This window comes from Schistocerca nitens, chromosome 7 (assembly GCF_023898315.1).
Source record: "Schistocerca nitens isolate TAMUIC-IGC-003100 chromosome 7, iqSchNite1.1, whole genome shotgun sequence".
In the NCBI taxonomy this organism is placed as follows: Eukaryota; Metazoa; Arthropoda; class Insecta; order Orthoptera; family Acrididae; genus Schistocerca; species Schistocerca nitens.
In genome coordinates, this window is record NC_064620.1 from 324,120,148 (window position 1) to 324,144,849 (window position 24,702).

Consider the following 24,702-nt stretch of genomic DNA (forward strand, 5'->3'; position numbering starts at 1 on the left):
AACACCACGTTGCAAGCCACTCCGGGTATGCTCAATAATGTTCATACCTGGGGAATTTGGTGGCCAGCGGAAGCGTTTAAACTCAGAAGAGTAGCACTTCTGGACATGTGGATGTCGCATTGTACTGCTGGAATTGCCCAAGTACGTCGGAATGGAGTGGACGTGAATGGATACAGACAATCAGACAGGATGCTTCCGTACGTGTCACCTGTCAGAGTCGTATCTAGACGTATCAGGGGTCCCATATCACTCCAACTGCACATGTCGCATACCATTACAGAACCTCCACCAGCTTGAACAGTCCCCTGCTGACATGCAGCGTCCATGGACTCATGAGATTGTCTCCATACCCGTACACGTCCAACCGCTGGATGCAATTCGAAACGAAACTCGTCCGAACAGGCAACATGTTTCCAGTCATCAACAGTCCAATTTCGGTGTTGACGGCCCCAGGCGAGGCGTACAGCTTTGTGTCGTGCAGTCATTAAGAGTACACGAGTGGGTCTTCGGCTCTGAAAGCCCATATCGATGATGTTTCGTTGAATGGTTCAAATGGCTCTGAGCACTATAGGACTTAACTTCTGAGGTCATCAGTCCCCTATAACTTAGAACTACTTAAACCTAACTAACCTAAGGACATCACACACATCCATGCCCGAGGCAGGATTCGAACCTGCGACCGTAGCGGTCACGCGGTTCCAGACTGTAGCGCCTTGAACCGCTCGGCCACTCCGGCCGGCGTTTCGTTGAATGCTTCGCACGCTGACACTTGTAGATGACCCAGTATTGAAATCTGCAGCAATTTGCGGAGAGGTTGCACTTCTGTCGCGTTGAATGATTCTCTTTAGCCCCGTTCTTGCAGGATCTTTTTCCGGCCCAGCGTTATAGGAGATTTGACGTTTTACGGGATTCCTGATATTCACGTTATACTCGTGAAATGGTTGTACGGGAAAATCACAACTTCATCACTACCTCGGAGATGCTGTGACCCATCGCTCGTGCGCCGGCTATAACATGAAGTTCAAGCTCACTTAAATATTGATAACCAGCCATTGTAGCACCAGTAACCGATGTAATAACTGCGCCAGACACCTGTCTCATATAGACGTTGCTGACCGCAGCGCCATATTCTGCCTGTTTACATATCTCCGTATTTGAATACTCATCCCTATATCAGTTTCTTTGGCGCTTCAGTGTGCTAATAAAGAAAGGGAAAGCCGATCCGATTGAACTGATATCCGGTTTAACAAGGACCAGGTGAACGATGTTCTACTGTAGCTTTTGCTTATACAGTCCCACGGAGCCTGTAAACTAAATTAAGTGTCTGATTTGATCCATTATAAATGGTTTTTGAAAGCCTGCGACTGTAGATACAATAGGTTGGTTTATAAATAAATAAATCTTCTGCTACCAGTCACGATTTTTACTATTCGCACGACGCGTTTCGAGAAATAATTCCCATTTTCAAGTGCGTTTTTTTTTTTTGTGTGTATTAAGCCATTTCTTTTGATGTTGTCAGTGTGTGTGAGTCTGCTTCATTTTGTTGACTTAAGTTTTTTAATGGTCCATTTGTATAGAGTCTCACGCATACTTAACATCACACACAACTTTTTGTACATTTTACACATCTAAAATAAATTATATAAAAACAAAACAGTTACAAAGATCTTCTTACAGGTAGTTCACAGAGATAACATTATAGGTCTTCCACAGATTATGATATCCTTTTGTACAGAGGTTATTTATCTTAACAATTTGGCTCATGAATTAGTTGTATTGATTTTTCAATTGTGCTTATTTCTACGTTTTACTTAAATAAAAATAGTAAAACATAGAAATAAGCACAATTGTGAAATCAATATAAGTAATTCATGAGCCAAATTGTTAAGATAAATAACCTCTGTACAAAAGCATATCATAATCTGTGGAAGACCTATAATTTTACCTCTGTGAACTACCTGTATGAAGATCTTTGTAACTGTTTTGTTTATATAAGATATTTTCGATGTATAAAGCGTACAAGAAGTTGTGTGTGATGTTCAGTGTGTGTGAGACTCTACACAAATGGACCATTAGAAAACTTAAATGTCAACAAAATGAAGCAGACTCACACACACTGGCAACATCAAAAGAAATGGCTTAACACACACAAAAAAAACCGCACTTGAAAATGGGAATTATTTCTCGAAACGCGTCGTGCGAAGAGTAAAATAAAGAAAAATCGTGACTGGTAGCAGAAGATTTATTTATTTATAAACAAACCTATTAAATTAAGTGTATTAGGAAACCTTGACTAATTCTGAAATTGCTTGGCATGTATAGAAGAATAACAAAAAGTAGTAAGAAACGTCTCGAGGAAGACATAAGCCGCCCATGAACCCTTACTTGTTCCGAAAGAATAAATGTTAGTTCTCCGCAGTGAGCAACAAGAGAGCGCCGTCACTGACAGCTCGCCGCCGCCTAGGCGCGTTCCCACAACCGGGAGTCCGAGCGGCGGGCTGGGGCTTTACTGGCGAGTGTGGCAGTTTATGTGGTCTCGAGGGACTCGAGGTGGAGAGTGACGGCAGGACGACAAACACAGGACGCAGCGGCGAGCCAGCCAAACACCGCGGCCCGGGTCCCCGAGGCGCGATAAACACCGCCATCCCGGTCCGGAGACCGGCTCGCTGCCGGCCGTTAAGCGTCGCTATCTGCGCGGCCTTTACGACGCAGCCGTCGGCGGCAGACGCGGGGGTCGAAAACGGGCTGTAGGCGATTCCAGAGGGTGCATCAAGTGTGGACCACCTCCCTCTCCGGGGCACCATCTTAAAGCAACTCTCTGTCTTGGCTGCGACACTCAACTTTTCTTTTTTCTTATTACGCTGTGTAGTTCAACACGACAGAAATAATGAAAACGCCTAGGGAAACGGAAATGTATCTTTGCTTTTTCATGTTGAGTTCTCTCATCTTTTTTTTACGGTACTCTTCAACTAACACCTTTAGGTGATCATACATGAGCGACGGATCACAGAAATTCATCGGCAGGTTGCGCGATTTGAGAACAACACATCGCGCGTGCGTGGACAAATCGTAGATCGCAGCGATCGATCGTTGATCGCCAGTAATTCCCAAGCAACCTGACTTGTCGCAGTACGTCTGCCTGTCTAAGACGCTGAAAAGTGAAGCTGAAGCAGGAGTTGCAGCTTATCTTAAGAAGGCTTCCATACATATTTTAACAATGACCAACTATCTGTACAAACACGACAAGGCGATAGCAACGTCACGTGTTGGGGAATGACTGCTAGTCAGACACACGCACGGTGCATGTAGCTTCAGTGAGGGTGCTGTCCGTGTGTAGTATGGCGAAGGCGTGCGATCTACAGAGGGGTCCAAAAAAATGTATCCACTGTTTAGAAGTCCATAACTTGCAGGTCCATAACTAATTGACGGAGTTCTCTCATTTTTGGTGAAAGTGTAGCTTAAAGTCCAACTTAAAGATATCACTGTAGGTGTTCGAAATGGAATAACATCCACACGCAAACAATGCCGCCGAACTGCAGCACGAAATACTGACGAATGGTTCAAATGGCTCTGAGCACTATGGGACTTAACATCTGAGGTCATCAGTCCCCTAGAACTTAGAACTACTTAAACCTAACTAACCTAAGGACATCACACACATCCATGCCCGAGGCAGGATTCGAACCTGCGACCTTAGCGGTCGCGCGGTTCCAGACTGAAGCGCCTAGAACCGCTCGGCCACTCCGGCCGGCCGAAGTACCGACTGCAACGTGTTCAGTTGGATAATTGCACATGAATGTACGATGGATTCTCGATGTTCATCCAATGTGCGTCGCTTTTGTCGATAAACAACATCCTTTAGTGTTCCCCACAGGTAAAAGTCCAGAGAAGTTAGGTCTGGGGAACGCCGTGGATACTCCACGGCACCTCTACGGCCTATCCATCTTCCTGGTAGATTTTCGTCGAGATACGCCCTACCACGATTTTGGTAGTGGGCTGGGGCACCATGTTGTTGAAAGTAAACAATATCGTCTCCATAAAAGTCTTGAATGGCAGGTAAAATGGATGTCTGAAGCTTCTGAAGGTACACCTCACCGGTACCTGTGCCGTCAAAGAAGAATGGCCCAATCAAGCCCCGGTAAGACAACCCACACAAGACATTTACTCCTGACAAATTCACGACTCTGTCTACATGGACGTTCGGATTTTCGGCGGCTCAGTAGATGCAATTGTGGCGCTTTACTGTTCCATTGAGTATGAACTGTGCCTCGTCAGACCACACAATCAACTCTGCAAACTCTTCATCGTTGCTCACCATGTTAGTAAACCACTCGCAGTACTCCATTCTACGATCTGGGTCGTCCTCGTTCATTGCGTGTAGCAATCGTGAGATGTAGCACTCCACTTTGCTGTCTTCAAAATTCCACTCCAGTTTCACGGGCACACTGTCTCACAGACTTCTGTGGTGAGCGAGTGAATTGTTGTAACACACGACGGGAGTTAGCTGGACTTGTTACTGTTACAGGTCGTCCAGATCGTTGTTTAACACAGCCTTCGGCTTCTAATTTGTCTCGAATGCGACGAATCGTTAAACGTGTCGGTGGCTCTGTTTGATACTCATTTCGCCACAGCCATTGAACCTCATTAATGTTTTCCTACTTAAAATACCACTTCAAAACTGACTTCCTTTCATCGAATGTAAGCCTTGCGCCAGTCATGTTTACTCGAGTAACTAGGTGCAGCTAAGAACAAAACACTGACTATCTGGCGACTGTCATCTGACAAAACAAAACAACGCATTACAGCGCTTGGTGGCGATTGCCGGAACTACAAACTGCTACACTACCAAAGATGAGACAACTCCGTGAATTAGTTTGCCAGTTATGGACTTTTAAACATTGGATACATTTTTTTGGACCCCTCTGTATCTGAGTTTGACCGAGGGCAGATTATGAAGGCTCGGAGGCTCGGCACGAGCATTTCGGTAAGCGCAGGACGTGTCGCGTGTTCGAGGAGTGCCATGTAAGTGTCTCCAACGCGTGGCTGAACGCAGGTAAAACCACATCCAGACATCGTCGGGCTGGGCGGCCGTCCCTCGTTACAGACGATGGGCGTCGTAGGCTGCACACACTGGTAAAACAGGACAGACGGCGAACTGTGGCGGAACTAACATCAGACTAATATGCTGGGCAGAATACAAGTGTGTCTGAACATACAGTGCACCGAACGCTCTTAACGATGGGCCTTCGGAGCCGACGACCCATGCCTGCGCCAGTGTGAAGACGACGACATCGGCAACTACGACTGACATGGGTACGTGACCATCGGCACTGGACGTTAGTGCAGTGGCAGAGCGTTGCACGTTTCTTCACGATGCCGATGGCAGGGTGCAAAGTCGTCGTCTTCCACTTTAACAGCTGTAATGCGTGACGCAGACAAGCTGGCGGTGGCTCTTTTATGCTGTAGGGAATATTCACGTGGGCATCCAACGGTACAGTAGAGCTGGTGCAAGGTACCTTGAAGACCGAGAAGTATCGTACACTCGTTACAGACCATGTGCACTCCATAACGATAATGTTTCCCGACGGCAGTGGCATTTTTCAACAAGGTAATGAGCCATGTCACAAGGCCGAGAGTGTGATGGAGTAGTTCGAGGAACACAGTGGATAGTTCCAACTGATGTGCCCGCCCTCCAACTCACTATATGTGAACCCGATCGAACACATCTGGAACGTGATTGAAGGTGGTGTCAGAGATCATTGACCCCTTTCCCGGATTTTAACGGAATTTGGTGCCTTGTGTGTGCAAATGTGGTGCCAACTCCCTCCAGCGACCTACCAAGGCCTCACTTGTTCCATGCCACGACGAGTCGCCGCTGTTTTCGTGTCAAAGACGGATATATCGGCTATTAGGTAGGTGGTCATAATGTTATGATGTCAGGTATTTTCGAGATGACTAGATGTTTGCGTTGTCCTCATCATTTCATAATCATTCATGAAAGTGGCGAGATTGGACTGAGCAAAGGTTGTGAAATTGTACGGGCGTTGATAATCGCGCAGTTCAGCGCCCCAGAAACCAAACATCATCATCATCATCATCATCATCATCATCATGTTATACTGTTTGTTTGTGGGGCGCTCTACTGTGCGGTCATCAGCGCCCGTACAAAGTCACAAATTGTACACAGTCCAATTTCTACACAATCCGATCTAGCCACTGTCACAAATGATGATGATGATGAATTGTTAAGGACAACACAAACACCCAGTCACCGGGCAGAGAAAATTCCCAACCCGGCCGCGAATCGAACCCGGGAACCCGTGATCCAGAGGCAGTAACGCTAACCATCATAATGTGATGGTTACTGTCTGGAAAGAACTGCTATCTGCCTGACAATCACCTACCTATCAAACGGTTGGGGGTATGAGTGAGAAAGCAGTGTAGCCCACACGCCAGAAAACCCATAATTTATTTATCCAGTATTTCAGAATGAGAGCACTTAGTAACTTGCAAAAAACTTTACACATAATTTCAAATCTTTCAGAAATTTTTTTTCTCCCAGAAAATCCCACAAAATAACGAAAGCAAAAAGTGTTATCGCTTACTACATTTTCGCTGTCCATTCAGTAAAACTGCTGTATCAAATGGTTCAAATGGCTCTGAGCACTATTGGACTTAACATGTGAGGTCATCAGTCTCCTAGAACTTAGAACTACGTAAACCTAACTAACCTAAGGACATCACACACACTCATGCCCGGGGCAGGATTCGAACCTGCGACAGAAGCGGTCGCGTGGTTCCAGACTGAAACGCGTGGAACCGCTCGGCCACAGCGGCTGGCTAACTGCTGTACCAGGCAAAATGTTTCGATTTATTTACTTAATTTATTTACTTTAGTTTAATGAATTAATTTATTACTTCTTTATTAATAATTGCATAAGCGTTATCCAAAAAGTTTTAATTTATTACATCTTTGCTAGTATCTGTACTCACAACACATGTAGAAAACAATAGCCACATATGCCACTGAATTTACCTGCAAAATCATATTACTGAATAACAAACAGTTCAGAAGATATGTCAAAAACACTGAGCTACGTGAAAATGGGAAAATCAGTCGTGAACACTGAAATCGCAACAGACAAAGGTGAAATAGAATATGAAAGCAAATACTGTTCAAATATGTTAAACAGATGTGAACGTATTCGACATATATGTACGTGGGCAAATCTACGGTAAAAAAGCGTGTCCTAAACCCCAGAACGATTTCAGTCAAATTTGGTACTTACGTCTGGAATGAAATACTGTGGGCGTTAGAAACACCACGTGGGCAAATCTACGGTAAAAAAGCGTGTCCTAAACCCCAGAACGATTTCAGTCAAATTTGGTACTTACGTCTGGAATGAAATACTGTGGGCATTAGAAACACCAGCCTCTCTTGGGTTTGGGTTGATAACGTGGAGCGAGAAACGGGAGGAAGAGACGGACAGCGAGAAAGTGGTGGGGAAACTGACAGTAAAAGGGGGAATTGACAGGGAGAGGAGGAGTGGGAAGTGAGGAGAGAGGTGGAGATGGACAGAAAAAGGAAAGAGAAGGAATTGGATAGAGACAGTGGAGGAACTGATGGGCAGAGAAAGGGGAAGAGGAGTTGGATAGAGAGAGGTGAGGAGAAAATGGACGGGGAGAATGAAAAAGCAAAGAAGAAAGCACAAGACGCAATACAGGAAAGGGGGGTTGACGAACAGAGGGAGAAGAAAGGAGCTGATGGATTGAGAGAGGGTTAGAACGAGATGGACAGAGGGGGGGGGGGGCAGGAGTAGATTGACAGACAGGGGCAGAAGGAGATGGGCAGAGTGTGGGGATGGAGGACATGCACTAATAGAAGATTGGAATAAATACACACTCAGGCAACACCAGGTACTCAGATAGTTTAAATACAGAAACGCTAACACCCTCAGATTTTGCAGGGGTTAGCATTTTGAAGCCTGTGCTGTATTTGTAGAAAGTCACGGGAAGTGCGTAGTAGTACTCACGATATACTCGACTCCGTCCGATGAGTCTGAATTATTTGTGAAACAAGTAAACGTATTACTAAAGTTTTTAAATTTCAAACAGAATAACGAAATAATAGACAACATTTTAATTTAAATGCTTACGGCATGTCAATTCTACAGCCCTTTGCTGTTATTCTTAACATTTCTGTAGACAAATCGAGATTATGTAAATATCTGCAGTTAAATTACAAGACTAATTAATGAAAAAGGTATTGAGATACAATAAATGAGAATCGTATACAAACACTCGCTTCACGAAAAATCCATACCTAGACACTGCAAAGTTGTCCAAGTCACGCCAGTACACAAGAAAGGAAATATGGGTATACGCTAAGAGTCATTTCACTGACGTCGATTTGCAGTAGGATTCTGGAATACATGTTGTGTTCGAACAATGTGAATAACTTATAAGATAACGATGATTTGAAACACGGCCAGAAAGGATACAAAAAATTTTGCTCGTGTGCAACACAACTAGCTCACAAATTTCATGGAATATTAAGAATCACCTACATTAATTCTAAAACATCCAATTACACTTGTTTTACGTTTCTTGGTGTTCATCTTACAACCTATGATTCCAGTTCTCGCAGATTCCGGTGCTAAGGCCAAGGCAGCCATGGTGACTACACCAGTACGTACAAGAGAAAAATCCTTAAATGAAAAATCTATATGGGAAGGGAAGTCACTAAAATGGTGCTTTCACGAGCACGGCTATACTCACAAATTGGTATGTTATCAAATTAGTAGGGTTTATTTATGTGTAATGGCTACAACAGTCATGGTCATCAGTAATGATACTAACGAATACTTTGTATCAACTAAGCGTCTCCACGATATCGAATACTGTTGTGACCTCGCCAATGGACGCAACCAAACGTTGCGCGCTGAGACAGTTTCCGACTGGCGCCACGAGCGGCGCTTTTAAGTTCGCCGCCAGCCACAAGCTTTTCCCAATCAGCAACTTCCGCGCCGCCGCCAGTCAGATGAACCTACGCGTTGTGATAGGCGGTGACCACAGGCAGCAACTGCGGTTAATGTTTGGCGTTGAAATACGACAGTTCTAGTGCAGAGTTCGAGGATTTCAGTTTCTAACTACAGTTCATAGTGGATATCAGCGTGCGAGACTTTAGTCTGCAAGATGGCAAGAAATATGCCCCTTAAATGAAGTTATTAAAGATCACCTAACGTTGAGTGAACAATACAGCTGAACAAAAATGACTGACAAGGCACAATGCATCTTGTAGAGGGTATAGTATGGACGTATTGGAATAATTAATGTCGGGTGATGGTTTTAAAGTAATTCACATGACATGAAAACTTTGTGGAAGCGCGTCGATTTACTGGAGGCTGGTTTATCCCAGGGAAGTATATAGAGTTGACCGTGGCTGGCTAGGGAACGGTGAAGGGAAGCGACAATAGGCAGCTTAGGGCGGCTCAAGCTCTGAGAAAGCGGTAACGGGGCGTGGCCTCCAGCTGCCTTAAAATGAGTGACAGTGAGTGGGTGGTTGACCGGGAACCAGACGAAGAACTTGTACGCCTGTTGATAAATGTCCGTCATCCCGTTTTCAGTGAAACATGCGAGAAAGCCGCGCAAAGCTACGGCGGAGCGGTCAACAGAGGCCAAAATATGCGTGTTCGTGACTACAGCAACTTCACGCTGAATTCACGGTCTTCAGAGTCTGAAGTAAATCAGGTGAAGAGCGACAGAATGAAATACGCCGGCCTCCGATGGGAACGTAGGACCAAGGAATTTGAAGTACTCTCATGGGAGTCAGAATTCCGGAAAAATTGGTGTGTTGTGCAGACGTTAACCTAGATGGGTGGCCTGGGAGGAGCTAAATAACAGAAGTTGAGAGGAAGGGAAATTTTGTGGGAATTTGTTCACGTCCCAGAGCAGGCATTGGTCGGCGCTGGGAAGCGACGCATAATTAACGCGACTTCCGCTGCAATTGGCGTAAGTGATTTTGCTGGAGGGGAAACTGAGGCAAAGAGTGGACTGGGAGAAGTCCCTGTAGAGGTCTTCCGTTCCCAGCTCGCCTAGAGTGCAGACGTGGCGTTCTTTATTCAACTTGCCTGAGAGAGAGTGAGCATCTCTGCAGTTTAGGACTTAGCAAACGGAACGATTGAGCCTGGAGATAGAAATTTTTCGTTCAGCTATGTACTGAGCAAGATAGCTAGGAGTGAGTAGACGAGCGCAGCCTTGCAGCACCACGAGGTCGGCCGACGTCCGCAAACGACGACGCCCCGCCACGCTGAATTCGGTGATATTGCGCCCGCTCCGGCCACTGATTAATTTGTTGGATCACGTCGGCAAAGTTTCCACGAGGGTTTCATGGGCCGTGTATTGTAGAATTCTTCTCGCACTTCTCATTACGCCTGGGTCAGTCGATAGGAATTACTTTTGATTTATCGCGCTTTACTCCACGCAAACGCAATTTATTACCACTGCCTGTTAGGAGAGTCATGTAATGTGGTGATTGAAGGTCGTAAGTTAAAATAAATCTGTGCTAATCGACTGCATCTGTTTTCAATCAAGTAGTTGAAATCCCAAGTCACTCTTAATTAATTTTATGTTCAACATTTGCATCTGGTGTTCAATAGCTCAATATAACGTCAATGTGCACCCCTTTTTAATTAAAAGTGATCAATTCTGAATCAATCAATGTCAACACTGCCACCGCAGTTCAATCAGGAGTCACAGGGCCTTATTGCCTTCTTTGCGTTATCAGACATTGCGGCAGTTTTGCACTCTCTGTTGATCTGTTAGTCAATTGCCCGGGGTGAACACACACCAAAACCAGATAAGTGACGGGTGGGGTGTTACAAGTCTACCACTGCAGTCGCCTATAGCACTCGCATAGGAGCAAGCGTTTACTACAGTGATTAGCAGTGTGGCCTTGACGGGCCATTGCTAGCTGTATGTGTGCGTAAGCACATCCGACGAGTTGCTGTACTACTTAAGTATCGCAGCGCAGTAAAGTGTACATTTGTGTGTTACTAATCTGTTTGCACTGTCACAGTGGCTCCGTCCACTTTGGAACACCTAACCCTAGTACGTGTGCGAGCCGATCTACCCAGACGATACGTATACTTTACATACGTACTATGCTTTCCGGAGGGTGAACATGTTTGCCTGTGAGCTTGCGTGGAAAAGGTAACCAGGAACGAAACGGAGCGCGGCGGACGGGAGACATGGGTACGCTGCCTCCCTCCCTGACGTGTGGTGGAAACACAGCACGTATTTCTGGGCCGCCCGCTGTTTACCCTCGCGGCGAGCCGGCGGTCACGTTTCACCAGACGTCACAAGTCCGGCCACGTCAATCTCGGCCGCCGCTCGGCGCCAGCATTCCCAAACACTGCATCTCTCATCTCACTGCGTCTTATTCCGCGCGCTTACTGCGCGTCGTTTCAGCACGTACTTACGCAGGCGTTGCTAAAGGTGAATGTATAAAACAGCATCTCTTAGCCCTTTCAGTATCACTAGGACGTATGTGTTCCCCTATAGGAGACAGATAACCGGGTGGAATTAGCTGTGTGTTATGCATCAGTGTCCCACTGGTAAAGGGAATCATACGGATGGTTTGCAGGGTACTTACAATAACGGCTTGCACCTGCAGGATGAGTTGGTTAACAACGAACTCTGAAGAAAACTCTGTTCGGCTAGGCTCGGCTCCGTAACGTTGCTTCGAATTAGTTCGTGCTTGCAAATAGGCAACCCAGTGAACCGATCTGGAAAGCGGGTTGCTGTATCGCCTTCCCGGACAATTCGTGCCGATTAACTGCAGACACGTATTAACATTTTCCGCGTCACAAACGGTTGCCGTACTGAATACCTGTAATGTGAGCTACAAACTAGAACGAATGGTCTATCCAATGATGTGGTTTTTTTTTTCTGAAACACCGGAGATAGTTATTTGCCACCTTGTACGTCACACCACTCCCCCCCCCCCCCCCCCCAACGGAAAACGAAACAATGGGAAATTTTTTTTCCTGTTGTTTCTTCTCACAGTGATGTTAATTAAAATAGCCACGCGGACATGTTCTTCACACTAAAAAAAAAAAAATAATGGTAGCGAGTGGATTTAAGGATGGTAGTGGGGGTGAATGTGGAGAAAGAATGAGTATGTATATGAAGGAACCATTATCGGGGGATTTAGAAGATGCCAGTGCGAATTTATTCAGCACTGCCAAGAGCACAGAAAATATACTACACGAGAAAGTGAGATACGGTGGTACTAGAACTGTTGATAGTAGGTTCGACACCTAGATGACGAAGAAACTCTCATCACCTGTGGCTGATTACAAAGAAATTGGTGATCACTCCAGTATCCCAGATTAAATAGCGAAACTCTCCGCACTGCATTAGCACGTGAAACTGTGGATGGTAATGCAGTAAAATTAAAGACTAAACTTTGCACCAAATGTTGTCAAAATACACAGCCGTTACAAAGCACTCGTTACTCATTGCTTTCACCATGAAACGTCATTACGTATAAACGTTGTTACTTACTACGACTTTTTACACAAGTAACACTTCGCGCTATTTCTTAGCTCTTCGTTTTTAAAAGAAAGAAAACATCTGCACTTTTTTTGCTGTATGATAACTGCACTGCACGATGAGAAAATGTGTGGTTTTGAAATAGATCTAAACTCTGGATTCACAGTTTCATTTTACATTCAAACTTAAAACTTTGTTAGAACTCATTGATGCAGGGAACCTACAGTTCCAGCACGATTTGAGTGCGTCATCTATTGCTCCAGGAAGCCGTTTGGATTCACAGGATACAGCACGTGGAAAACGTCAGACAGTAAGGAATTGGAAGGTGACGAGTACTGCCGACTTGGCCCGATCCTGATACAAACTGCGTGTAGCAAATAAAACTAGACAAATGACGCATTACGTAAGCTATTCTGTGTCACAACCGGCCTGTCCCGCTGAAAATAAGAAAGTGGGGAATTCGAAAACTATCATGCCGGCACGAAGTGCATGCGGAGAGGAAGACATGGAAGTAAGGAAATCCGTACGTCACTTAAGAGTTCTTCTGGGGTAACGAAAGATACCGTCTTGGCCCTAGTCGGGCACGAAATGTGTACGCAGAAGAAAAAACGCGATTAACGAAACCTTTAGGCAGTAAGGAGAACGTACTTCGAGTTTTGTGACACATTCATTACACATTAACGAATATGTACGATATCCAGCAGCTTGATGAACATCATGCAATAATAGTTTAAGACGGCACCCCATAACGAGTCATTTATCCAGTTCAAAAGCTCCTTCCTAAAGATATTCAAATACTTAACCAGTCCGATCAATATATCGTTCAGTATACCTTTAGGTTTTTTGCCTTGATGGTATCTGCAGAACACGACGGATGAATTAATTTATTAATGCATGTCCTGTAATTGTTGGATGTGTAATTCTGTGAAGAAATGAAGATTATCAGTGAACTTCGTACTTGCGCCGACGTTAAGATGAATTTAGCTTTGAACGTATCACGCATACCTATGGACATGTATACGCAGCATACCACGACTGTTGCGCAACGGTTGCTGTTGGACCAGTAGCCGGCTTCCCACACCAGTACCCTTAAGTAATGAAACTTTAATTATAGCCACCTTGCATATAGCTCTGCACCATATTCCATATACGGATCAAATTGGATGTGTGATCAGAGTAAGAAAACCCCGTTGCAGAAATGATTGCTTTCACCGAACATTAGTTTCCCGCAACGGGCGACAGTAAACCACACACGGGTTTCACCTGAGAGTAAACTGGTGCGAGCGCGTGTGCTTTGGCGGGGATCTGTGGTCATAGTGAAACTCTCACGCAGCTGCACTGGCGCCATCAGTTGACAGAAGTGGAGCGAAATTACGCTGCGGTCCAGCGGCGCGTGTCTAGAAACAGAACAGGTCCACGGCCGCCAGCGTCACACTTAACAAGTACCGCGCTGGAATTAAGGCTTTCCCTGGAACCGTACATCAGCTTTGCTATTCAGGCGCGGACTTTAATCCCTTCGAAGGATAGACAGCGAGCGGTTTCTCTTTCCCACACAAACCTTAAGATACAAACAGCGTTGAGGATTAGAGAACCTTGCCTTGTAAGCTACAATATGCTAAGTTTGAAAATGCGCAATAAAGGGCTACCAACAAGAAAATCAGCTTCGCTCTCTCTCTCTCTCTCTCTCTCTCTCTCTCTCTCTCTCTCTCTCTCTCTCTCCCTCTCCCTCCCTGTGTGTGTGTGTGTGTGTGTGTGTGACCTCAAACAGAGGGTTTGAAAACTGCAGTGCACTATTAGGCATGTTACTATTGGAGGCCATACGCCCTGAACTTGTGTTGTCAGAAGAGAAACAGTAACATCAGACTGGGTCTCTCATGAAAGCTCATAATTTCGAACGTTGACTAATCATTCAATGTAACCTGAGTAAAAGGTCGATCATGCGGATTGCAATCACGACAACGAAGTGGAAACACAGAGTAACGACAGCAGCTCAAGCAAAACGAGGAGGACCTCACATATTGACGCACAGGAACCACCCAGCATTGCGCACAGCGGTTGTAAAAGAATCGCTTGAAATCGGCGGAAGAAATTAGGGGAAAGTTCCAAAGAGCTACCAGCTGTCCAGCCAGCACAATGACTGCTAGAAGGAAGTTAAAAAGGATTGAGCACAATGATAGAGAATCTCCTCATAAGCTAACATTTCCCCACTCATTAGTAAGCGACGACTGTGGTGGTGTAAAATGTAATGTCAGCCATTAAGTGCGCGGAAGGTGGTGTTACGGTGTGGAGGTTTTTACGTAGTTGAGGTGTGGTATTCTCATAACACTTAGGAAAACGCTAAATGTGGAACAATATGAACACAATTTACAGCCCTGAGACGATAAACATGTTTATCAGAATGACAAAAAGTAGCACTTGTGAAGCATTGCTTTGTGGACAATAACGTTCTTGAAGTGGACTGGCCTGCTTTGAGTCCCGACATGAACCCAGTGTAAGAACTCTGCTGTAAGTTAGAACATCGACTTCGCTCCGAACCGTACTGTCCAGCATCACTACCTTCTTTGGCCTCAGCTCATGAGGAAGAATGGGCATTCAGACACCTCATTGAAAGCTTCCGCAGCCGAGTACACGCTGCCATAAAGACGGTGGGTTGACACAACCCACATTATTATCCAGTAATGGGTGTTAGAAGTTACACTAAAGCGATGTGGTAAGCATTGATGTAATGAATTATTATTCTAATTTTAAAATTTTTATGTGTTTCAGTTTTATAATTATTACAATCTTATCTGTGGCTCGAGTGGGGGCGAAGGCGAGTTTTATGTGCAGGAAGTTGGGGCTGGCGCGAGAGAGAGTTACAAACTGTGCCCTCCTTAGGATCGTATCTAGGGAAGCACCGGGAATTGAACCCGGGATCCCCTGATCGAGAAGCGTCAACGCTAGCCACTAGACCCCGAGGTACGGACTGCTTTGCTATGGGAGGACCCATAATAGAACATTACGACATAGAGAGGCAGCAGTGAAAGAAGCCAAAGCACGAAGAAAATAAGTACAGGAGACTTCCTTTCTTCCATAGTCTAGTATATGCCGTACAAAATTTCGCCTGCATAGGCACTGCCCGAACACACGAAATGAAAATCTCGGATGGTGTACAGCATCTTTATCCTCTTATTCTTTTGTACTCTTTATTAGGAACTAATATGAAACTCGAAATGTTGCAAGCCTATCTATTTCTTCTTTCTTTCTTTAATTTGTCACCAACACATGGACCACTACTTTTCACAATGTATATAAAGGTCCACGTGAAAATTTTCGAAGTTTCCTGAAGCTTTTTGCGGTGATGCTGTTATATACAGAGAAGCCCCAACGGTAGAAAATTGTAGCGGAATGTAGGACTACCTGCAGGGATTGGCAGTTAACACTCAACATTAACAAATGTAACATATTGCGCATAAATAGACAGAAAGACCCACTAATTAATGATTACACGATAGCAAAACAATCACTAGACACAGCACATGTGTAAGGAGCGATTTAAAGTGGAATGAAAGTTGAAACTAATCATAGGTAAGTCAGATGCCAGACAGATTGGTTCAAATGCCTCTGAGCACTATGGGACTCAACTTCTGAGGTCATCAGTCCCCTAGAACTTAGAGCTACTTAAACCTAACTAACCTAAGGACATCACACACATCCATGCCCGAGGCAGGATTCGAACCTGCGACCGTAGCGGTCTCGCGGTTCCAGAATGCAGCGCCTAGAAAGTCAGGGCCACTCCGGCCGGCGCCAGACAGATTCATTGGAAATATCCTCAGGACATGTAGTCCACCCACAAAGGTGGACTAATAGCAGGTGATTGTAATTAAAGTGTAGGTACTCAGGGAGGACCTGTGTGGTCTGTAATTATTGTACAGCAGCAAAACTTGTTGGATATGTTAAGTCATTAAAGTGGAAACGATTTACACTGGGAAAAAATTGGCCCCTATTTTGTCCACCAGGTGAAAATTTGGCGCTGTACAGAATCTCGTCGACGGCTCCAGTCTGATATTGAACAAATTCTATAAGCGGCGATTAATAATAACATCAAAATTATGTCTTTCTCACTTGTATGTCTTACTCTGCCCACATCTCCTTCCTAAATAATTATATATCGAAACATTTCTATGTTTCCTTTGTTTCTTTCTAGAATTCACAGCGCCAGGTATGCACCTAGTGGGCAAAATCGGTTCTAATTTATTTTTTTTCCTGTGTAAGTCGGTCCTGCATTAACACATTAGAATAAATTCCAAATATTGTTGCCATAAGATAATTACAGCCCACTCTGAACCTCAGAGTAGCTGCATGTGGTACTTTAATACTCGCTGCCATCCGGGAACTTGTGTCAGACAGGATTTAGAGACGAAATGGAGAAGATCCAAAAAAGAGCAGCGCATTTCATTACAGGTTTATGGGACAGGTCTAAGGCCCAAGCGACTCAAGCCGCTTCTTGCAGTGCCAAGCTGGCAGGGGCTCCTGAAGCACCACATTTGTGAGATATCTATGCAGGACTTAGTACAATTAGTAATGGTTGCTTGGGGCGCCAAAGTGAGACACCCATTAGGGGTATACAAGGGCAAGATTTGTATACGTGCGTGTTCCGGTTACTATTGAAAACTGATACGGATGAAAGTGTACAAGGGAAAAGAGGGGAGGTGGGGAGAAGGTTGGGGCACTAAATGATAAGTCACTTGTGTGGAAAATATGTCCTCGATACGGCCTCGCAGGTTCGCGTAGTAAGCACAGAAGTGCCACAGAAATGCTCAGTCAATAACAATGGCGAGTGCTGCAAGAGTTGCGTTCTGCATCAATTCGTAGTTAACTGCTCGTGCAGTTTACGTTTCCAGAGGAGTAAACCAATATATTGCTTCGTCACATATATATCCCCTGCAAAGACAAGGAAGGTAAAATCATAGAGAGTCGAGCTCACACAGAGGCTTACCAGCCATCGTTCTTCACGCCAACCATTCGCGACTGGAACAACAAAAGGCGGAAGCGACACTGGTACACACAGTACCCTCCACCACAAACCGCAAGTGCCTTGTAGAGTATAGAAGTAGAAAACAAACAGACTGAAGTGACGGATGAAAGTACGTACCAAGGCTGGGATTCGAACGCGAGTCTCTAGCTCACTAGGCAGACGCGCTAACCACTACGCCACCCTGGCACAGTGGCTTTGCACAACTGCACGAACTGTGCTAGTACGACTCCCACCTCATTACAAACTCCCAGGCTTCAGCCCACTTAGTATTCTCCCTACACTCTAACAACATTGCAGAGGCTCACCATCTTTAGTGGACTAGCACCTCAGCATCGAAAGAAACGGAGGATCCATCCTAAAACGCAGGCAAAGATCGTTTAATCAAATGAAGTACCATGTAGGCTGAGGTGCTTATGGGAATTTGGACTCAGGAGAAAGGCACGCTAGGGTAGTCCATTCAGTTGTGCAGAGCCGCTTTGCCAGGGTGGAGTAATGGTTAGTGCATCTGCCCAATGAGCAAGAAATCCAAGTTCGCATCCTAGCCTTGGTACAAATTTCATTCGTCGCTTCAGCCTGCATACATGCATCATACATGTTTGAGACTTAAAAAGGTCTCTGGAACCATACAGATTCATTTGATCAGTGGTTGCTTCCCACAAAATGGTGGTGCTATCATGTTTCAAATGGCTCTAAGCACTATGGGACTTAACATCTGAGGTCATCAGTCCCCTAGATTTAGAACTACTTAAACCTAGCTAGGCGCTACAGTCTGGAACCGCGCGACCGCTACGGTCGCAGGTTCGAATCCTGCCTCGTGCATGGATGTGTGTGATGTCCTTAGGTTAGTTAGGTTTAAGTAGTTCTAAGTTTTAGGGGATTGATGACCTCAGAAGTTAAGTCCCATAGTGCTCAGAGCCATTTTTTAAGCCTAGCTAACCTAAGGACATCACACACATCCATGCCCGACGCAAGATTCGAACCTGCGACCGTAGCAGCAGCGCGGTTCCGGACTGAAGCGCGTAGATCCACTCGGCCACAGCGGCCGGCTGATGCTATCATAATTAAGGGGATAATCAGCTCGGACAGGCTATAAAATGTGATGGTTGCAGTGCTTATTCCGCCAAAAGTTTCAGAGGTTCAGAGAAACAAATACTTCAGAACTGTCCGTACGCTTTCTTTGCTGCTTCATTTACGGTAGGAACGCACTTTTCAGATTATCCGGAAACCGATCAGCTCATGAACACGCCTGACCAAACACTTCCCCGTCGTTTTCGCTTCTGCACATGTCGCCGGTGTTCAGGCACCTGAACTGCAGCGTGCGTGCAGCGGTGACCTTGCATTCCGTAGGCAGGAAGGTCGCGGTTTCATTGCTACTGTACAGCTGTCGCGTTACAGCTAAGGTACTTCGCCGGCTCTGAGAGCACTTGTTCGTGTATTATGTTCCATCCGCTGAGATCTCGCTGCAGATTACGCACCGTCTTTCTACCACAGCCTCTTTCTTTCTAGAGTCCAGTAGGGAGAAACATAATGATCTTAGACCTTCATTACTTCAGTAATGCACGGCATTCAACGAAATAATTTGCATAATTATTCAGATAGTTGCAATGTCTACTACGACGTAAGCTTCCGGTACGGCGTTGTAGAAGCGCTGTGGTGCCGGTCTCCTCTTTTGAAAAGCAGATACGTTCAAAAATTCAACGTAAATCCACATGTCCGTCCAGTATCTAAGGCAGAAGTAGTGTGTTATTAAGTGTTAAACCTGGAGAATAAAGTGCAGCTCTAGAAATAAACTCAAATCATAACGCTCACTCACATCTGCCTAGTGTGACATTATTCGCCCTCGTATATTAGTAACGTGTAAGCAATTCGCAGTTAACTGTATTTAAAGGCGCAGTTCTGATATAAATACTTGATCTCAAGTTGTCTGACAGATGTGTACTGCCATTCTTTGCGAGTCGTCATACACAGTGCAATAGCTGCTCGATGTATCGTAACTACTGAAATTTCATTTCGTGTTCTTTGTTTCCATGCACCTAGTGGTATACTTATTAGATGTCGATGTTACCAGTAAACAAGCATGACTTCAGAAGCTACATATTAATAAGATTATTCTTAAGCGATTTTACTGTTTGCATAATCTTATTATTCAGAGAGATTCAGCGACTGTCTGCTTCATTTTTAAAAAAAATCTCTATTAGTCTGGTGATAGGCGATTCTATCATTTTCCTCCTAATCCTGTGGTGTGAATAGTACGAAATATTCTTCTTCCATATTTTTCTCTCCTATTCGTTGAGTCCAATTTCGGTAACAGCATAAATTATCATTCATTCACACCAAAACAACTTCTTGTTTAAACTGAAATCAGTTACAACATAAACCACGAAACGCATCGGCCGACATTCAAAGTTTCACAGACTCCTACGATGACATACACATCAACTTTAAACACCAAAGCCGAAAGTAAACATCAGACGCTCTATGGCAGAAATACCGACTGAAGACAATTGCGCCTTGTAGAGAAATACACCTCGACCATATCTGCTGTAATAGAAGCAGTAATCATTCCGCGGAATCTTAGGAAGTCAAGAAGTTGCACCTCTAACGTAACTTACTTACAAATTCCAGAACACAAAACGTATTGACATTTTATTCTTTTCTCTACGCCAATGCAAAAGTTTGATCTGGACCTTGACGAAACGATAAACATCAAGAATACGACAACAGCGAAAGATAGAAGTTCTGCAAAGCAGTTAGCAATCGCTCGAGGTTCTCTCATTAGTCAGTTACAACTAGTTTTTGGACCCTACATCAGTCGTTAAGATCGTTATTAGTTCACTCATACCACTATGCTTTTCATGGTGGTATGTATGGTCAACAGCACTTTTACTATTATTGTTGAGACGATATATATATATATATATATATATATATATATATATATATATGTGTGTGTGTGTGTGTGTGGTCGATAAAAATAATAGTGAATACCTGTGATGTCAAACATTCTGACTCAAGCATGGTTTCAGTTTTGTATGTCATTATTAAGAAAAAAATACTTCAGATTTGCAGACAGCTGCTAGAATGGCGAAAGGAAAGATTTACACCATCGCTATATAAATTGCCATGAGGAGCATAAAATATTCTTCCGAATGTTTGAAAGAGACGCCGTATTAATTTAATTAAGTAAACCAAATCATGTAGTACTATCCCAGCTAAGTGAACGTGTTACCTAAATAAAAGGAACATACGGTTAAAAGTTCATGTTAATGCAGCCGTAATAAACAGAATTTTGGTGAAAGTCGTACTACCACTTTATAAGCTATATCTCTGGTAAACTAACTACAAAGTTTCGAGAATGAATCATCGGTAACTGCCTGTTATGAAAAGACCAGAGGAGTACAACATTAGAATTTATAACTCACCAGTCACGACAGCGACGATTCGTAGTTTACTGTGGAAGACAGCTGCGAATTTGCAGCGGTATCCGTTGCGGAGAACAACAGGTCCCACCCGGTTGAGTCGCCGAACGGTGCAGTGAGGGGGCGTTTCCAGCAGAAAGGCGAGCAGAACGTCCGACGTCGGTGTCTATAGTCACAACACGGAAACACTGGAATGTACCTACTATAGCGCGGAGTCTACCGCGAACAGCTTCGCAAAAGGTGTGTACACGTGAGAAGGTCAAGCCCGAGTAAAAAACAGTTGAAAAATCTTACGAAATTATCTCTTTTGTACGAAATACGGAAATGTATATAACAGAGACAACGTATGCAAGTCAGTTATATGATAGTGTCCGAGTGTACCTGACTGTAGTTGTTGGACAGCTTTAGCTGCTATTATTTTTAGATATCGTGTCAACAGTCTTTTAACAGTAATGCAATTCAAAGCAGAAATCCACTTTAGGGTCAATATTCTGCCCGTATCGCGTATACGAACGAAAGGCGTTGCAAGTCTGGAATCACTTTTTTTATTTTGGTTTCTTTAATCACTCAGAAGCAAGTATTCCGTCGAAAAAGTAAAGAAATTAGTAAGTACTCATATACTGCACGAGCCCTATACTAATAGTTTTCTGATGATTCAAAACCGAGAATTTAACATATTCCTTTGCAGACACTCTTTCCTCCATTCAATCACATTTAGACGTGTAAATAAATGCGATATTGGAATAATTAGCAGTCTTGTTGTAGAACTTCACGAAATGATGCACCTGTGACGAAAGAGCGCAGCGGCATTATTTAAAATCGCCCTTTCACGTAGCACACTGTATTTAGGGTACGTTTTGTGTTTATCCATGTGAAATGTCAGCATAAACAATCAGAGGAATGCACACAGGACTTGTCGTACGAGAATCACGCAGACAAACCGAGTCCGAACGCCGACGCCGCGGCACCGGTGTGTCGCCACGACGCGAACGCGAGGGAGAGACGTCCAACGGAGCGGAGGCTGCGCGCGCGACTGCCCTCCCGCTGCTTCCCGCACGACGCCGCGCAGCGCACTGCTGTCGGACGGAGAGGGGGCACAGGGCCGCGTGGCCGACGCCGTGACGTCACGAACCACGTGACCGCGAGGGTGCTGCCGCGGCTTAGCGGGTGGCTCCCACTCCACCCGCCACAGCCGGACGCTGCGGCTGCAACAAGACACTTCATCTAGGCCTCCCCGAGCACAGTGGTCTGGAGGCCTCGAGGGCCGCCTCTGCTCGAAGGCAGCTTCACTGACGAGGAGAACGCGACAAGTGCTGTACCCCTATTTCCCAGAAACTTTATCCAGTGGAAGTGGGGTCAAACTAAGCGAACAAGTGTCTCATCTTACCTCAAGTCCTCGACCCTTACTGAGAAAACGACGGTCAAAGTTTTCGAGGAATTTTGTGTCGTTTTAGCGAGTAATTAATTTTACGGAAGCGGTGGTACACTTGCTACGCTCGCGGCTTTCCACTTCTGCGCCCCGTGTTCGATATCCGATTATTATTTTTATTGTATTTTTCATTTATATACCTATGCCTGCAGAGGTTTACGACACTACTGTTTTCCGATGTAAATTATAGTAACGTCGACCTTATTTGTCTACTAATTGGCAAATGAATTAAAAAACTGTAAATGATTCGAAGAATAATTTGAAATTGTATTCAGTGAAATTCCTGTAGTGTATCTTGATTTATAATGAACTGCAAGCCGCAGTTTTCGGGAAAGTGGCCTGTTATGTGTAGTTTGTCGCGATATTTTTGACAACGCGTGAAATATTTAGCAATGTTAACGACTTCTTTCCCGAGTGAGATTCGCAGGAAGAAATGTCACTTTGGCAAACTTGCCTTTGCGTGACGTTCGTGCTGTTCGGAATCTCTATGTCTCAAATGTTTTACGATCGGTGTTGTCCAGTTCTCCAGGTCCTCCTAAAGGATAAACATAAGAATAAAAAATATTAATTAACAACTGATATAAGAATGAAGTGTAAGAAAAAATGGTTCAAATGGCTCTGAGCACTATGGAACTTAATATCTGAGCTCATCAGTCCCCTAGAACTTAGAACTACATAAACCTAACTAACCTAACGACATCACACACATCCATGCCCGAGGCAGGATTCGAACCTGCGACCGTAGCGGTCGCGCGTTTCCAGACTGAAGCGCCTAGAACAGCTCGGCCACTGTGGCCGGCGAAGTATAAGAATATGAGAATTTAAAAAGACTGTAAACCCTGAAAATGTCATACACTCATATATTACATAATAAATGTATGATACTCATAGAGAAATCCAGTTGTAATTTTACAATTAATATTACGCCCTTGTATCCCGCAACTGCCAACGGGCGTGCCACAGTAGTAATTCCGGTTTCCGCACAGATCACCGAAGTTAAGCGCTGCGGTATACGTATTCTTCAAAATTGTAGCCGGCCTCTGTGGAAGAGCGGTTCTAGGCGCTTCAGTCCGGAACTGCGCGACCGCTACGGTCGCAGGTTCGAATCCTGCCTCGGGCATGGATGTGTGTGATGTCCTTAGGTTTAAGTAGTTCTAACTTCTAGGGGGATGATGACCTCCGATGTTAAGTCCCATAGTGCTCAGAGCCATTTGAACCATTTTTTTTTTTCAACATGGAGTCTGTAACGGAGGTGCGATCGAAGCACAGTGCTGCCATTGCATTTCCATCTGACAGAAAAGTAGAGCATCGCAGATATTGACATGCGCTTACAGAATGTCTACGGAGACCTGGCAGTGAACAGAAGTACAGTGAGTCGTTGGACGAGGCCTCTGTCATCATCGCAACAAGGTGAAACAAACTTGTCTGATTTCCCACGTGTAGGACGGCTGCAGTGTTGGTACGTCTATATACTCTCATTCTAGGTGATCTACGGATCACACTCAAATACCTCGCTGCTTAACTGGACGTCCCTGTTGGTAGTGCGGACACACATCCAGCAGTCGGAGTACTCAAAGGTGTGTGCCCAGTGGGTTCCTCGCTGCTTAATAGAAGACCATAAAGAGCAGTGAATGACAATTCGTGTGGAATTGCTTGCGCGATACGAGGCTGATAGTGACAATTTTTTTCTCTAACACCGTTACAGGCGTAGAAACATAGGTTCATCACTTTGAAATGGAAACAAAATAGCAATCCAAGGAACGGCGCACCCTCAACTGGAAAAGTATGGAGACAGCCTTGTGGGACTCTGAAGGGGTTGTTCTCATTGATGTCCTCCCCCATGGATCAATGATCATCTCTGAAGAGTGTTGCGCTACCCTTTGGAAATTGAAGAAACAATTTCATCGTGTTCGTCGCCGCAAAAATGCAAACGAACTTCTCCTTCTCCATGACAATGCAAATACCCACCAACTCTGTTCACTCAAGAGGAGCTCAAAAAACTTCATTGAACTGTTCTTCGTCATACACCCTACAGCCCTGATCTCCAACCACCCGACTTGCAGCTGTTTGGCCCAGTGAAGAGTGCACTCTGTGGGAAGCAGTGTGTGAATGAGGGGGAGGTTATTGCTGCAGCAAGACGTTGTCCTCGATGTTGAGCAGTAGAGTGCTACCAATCGGCATACAGGCCCTCCCAGTAAGTTGGCATACTACAGTCGCACTGAACCGCGATCATATTGCAATATAAGTTTTTGTAGCCAAAACAGTGGGGAATAATATGGTGT

The 24,702-nt window shown here is 44.7% G+C and overlaps 1 protein-coding gene across 1 annotated transcript in view; it reads right to left on the reverse strand.

Moving 5' to 3' along the window:
- LOC126195601 (probable basic-leucine zipper transcription factor K) overlaps positions 1-21,914 on the reverse strand; it is a 778,093-nt gene extending 756,179 nt beyond the window's left edge. Inside the window, exon 1 of the mRNA XM_049934227.1 lies at positions 20,995-21,914. The gene's annotated coding sequence lies outside the window, so the exon portion shown is untranslated. The remainder of the gene's footprint in view (positions 1-20,994) is intronic.
- Between the last annotated feature and the right edge of the window lie 2,788 nt (positions 21,915-24,702).